Below are 3,317 nucleotides of genomic sequence, written 5' to 3'. Positions count from 1 at the left end.
CATACATGCATGCATGCATACATACAGACATATATATATATGTACTAACACATATGGAAGCATATACGAGCATACATACACAAAAACATTTATTAATTGATACACACCCGCATAGATATACCCATACACATATATAAATGCATTCATACATACGTATACGCATGTGTACATACATATACACATACATAGGTACGCACACACGCATACCCATCCTTTCAAAGATACATACGCATGCACATACATACGTACGCGCATATACATACATATATTATACCTGACATACATACATACATACATACATACATACATACATACATGTACCTGACATACATACATGCACCTGACATACTCAGGTTGATTAAACCGTCTTGAGTTCCAGCGGCAATGGACGGACAAAGTTCTTTGTGGAACCGGAATCGCCGTCTCTCCTTACATATTGTTTGAATAAGTAATAATGGTGACTTGTTTAATTCACAAAGAACTATCTTTTCGTGATATGGTTCGCTATTATACATGCCCCAGAATATATATATATATATATATATATATATACTCAGAGATTAATACACAAAAGTTCAATCAACGATTAACACATACCTGCGTACAACTACATATATATGCATTCATATATACATACACAAATATATATATTATGATATATACATGCATATGCAAACAAACATACATTATTATTATTATTATCATCATTAAGGCGGTGAGCTGGCAGAATCGTTTGCACGCCGGGCGAAATGCTTAGTGGTATTTCGTCTGCCGCTACGTTCTGAGTTCAAATTCCACCGAGGTTGACTTTATCTTTCATCCTTGTTAGTTATTTGCTTTATATATATGTACATATATATTTATAGGTAAATATAGAGGGGGAAGAGTGTGTGTGAACTACCAGAATATAAAAACAACCTAGGAACAAATTTTATTTTAATTTCTTAAAAACTTTTGTAATTTCTTTCATTTAATTCTATTTTATGATAATATAACTTTTTCGCTTGAAAATTATTCATTTCATCATTTTGTATCAAGAAACTTGATACTACTCTAATTATAATTATTATATGTATGCCATTATTTCTGATATCAATGGTGGCAAAAATATACTTCCAGAGTTGCTTCTCCTACATCGGGTAATATTTCCCAAGAGACTGTATAACAGAAAACTGGCGGAAGGCAAGCACGTGTAAGGTGAACAGGAAAAGCGTTTAAAGGATGCATTCAAAGCTTCACTGAAAAACTTTGAAATCGGCCCCGATCCCTGGGGAACACAAGTGTCAGATCACCCTGGCTGACGAAGCTGCACCAACAGAAATCTCTCCACCAACTATGAACAGAATAGGATTGCAGGGGCATAAAGAAAATGTGAAACACACAAGTCCAGAATCAGATTCTCGCCTTCAGTCCTTACAGACCACATGTGGCCGACCTGCAGCAGAGCAGGTGACCCATCTTCTCCCATGTGACGCACCTGGACGGACTAATAGTACTGGACGGACTAATAAGAACAACCTCTTAATGAAATATAGGTTTTAAAGGAGTCTATTTAATTTGTTTGCTGCTGTGCAACGTTAATGTTTTGACTCCAGTGTAAAAACCAAGCTTAGCCCTTTAGCAATCAGATTACTGTGTCAAATGTAACGTTTATTTATTCACAATGATTCACAATTCATATTGTTTTGGATTTATCTTGCATAATCTCATAGCGCCGAGGTTTTGACAATGTACTTGTTCATTTTTAGAATTAGAATTATATTGTAGGGTATGTGTGAAAGGCTCGATCTGGCTAGTTTGAACATAAAACCAGTAGAATATTTTGGTCGGATATGACCAGTTTAAATGCTATACGCTTAATTCTGTACCCCCTACATATACAGTAGTATATGATTTGAGAGACATTAGGCTATTGTTTCTAACATTTCACGTTACCATATAATGGTCTCTCCTGTTGGCTTATTCATATCTACATACATAAAACAGTGGGGTGCGATTTGTGGGATATTACAATACTATTTCTAACTTTTCTAATTACCATGTAAAGGTTTTCCTGAGAGAAATGCATGTAAAATGAAAATATATTCGCAGCCCTGGGTTAAGAGGAGGTGACTTGAAACAATCTTTTAACTGTCACAGATCTCTTGTCTTGTGTCTTATATTAAAGAGACGAATCTGCTATGGACAGGGTAACATTATGTTTCTAGATAAACTGCTGTCTACTCTTGATCGATAGATGAACAATGAGAACGTAAAATAAAATGACCTGCCGAGGAGGTAAAGATATCAAGTAATTTGAACTCATATCCTATAGATAACCAGATAATTCAATACCTTATCTGCATGACTAATTTTCACCTGAAAATCACCCAAAGTGATTTCCGAATTTCTTGGTGAGTAATATCTTTGTAAGAACCGAGTATATCACTTACATCAGCAGTGAAGTATATTAGGGAGTCCTGGTGGCTTTGCAGCTGTTGATGTATCTATATTGGATCTTTGCTTCTCTTGCTTGTCATGTTAACTTGTTGAAAAGACATGAAACGGCTTAGCGAGGAATAAGGAAAATTTAGCTGGAAGTAAAGCTGTACTGTACACTATCGATCTTCCTGTAAAAATGCAAAATCGATTTATTTAGTTTCCAATGCAGCAGACAAACCATAAATAACTCACCTATATATAACTAACGATGAATTATTCATATTGATTAACTAATATTTAATAGTTAACATTAATTAACTAATAATAACGTGTTATATATAATACGCGAACTGTCGTTAGCACGCCGGGCGCACACGGTTTAGCGACATTTTGTCGGTCATTACGGTCTGAGTTCAAATTCCGCTGATGTCGATTTTGCCTTTCATCCTTTCAAACTCGATAAAATAAATACCAGTTGAGTACTAGGGTCGATGTAATCAACTTACCCACTTCCGCGAAATTATTGGGCTTTTACCAAAATTTGAAACCGATATATAAAGCGTGGAGGCGCGTAGCTTAGTGGTTAAGGTGGTGGACTCATGATCGTAAGATTGTGGTTTCGATTCCTGGACCGGGCGACGTGTTGTGTTCTTCAGCAAAACACTTCATTTCACGTTGCTCCAGTCCAATCAGCTGGCAACAATAAGATAATCCTGCGACGGACCGGCATCCCGTCCAGATGGGGAACATATACGCCATTGAAACCGGCCCTCATGAGCCTGGCATGGCTCGAGAAGACAACATCTCTATATAAACCACCTGGCAGAATCGTTAGCATGCCGAACAAAATGCTTAACGACATTTCGTCCGTCTTCTTACCTTCTGAGTTCAAACTC

Source organism: Octopus bimaculoides, chromosome 3 (genome assembly GCF_001194135.2).
Source record: "Octopus bimaculoides isolate UCB-OBI-ISO-001 chromosome 3, ASM119413v2, whole genome shotgun sequence".
NCBI classification, from domain to species: Eukaryota; Metazoa; Mollusca; class Cephalopoda; order Octopoda; family Octopodidae; genus Octopus; species Octopus bimaculoides.
This window is presented reverse-complemented; position numbering follows the sequence as displayed.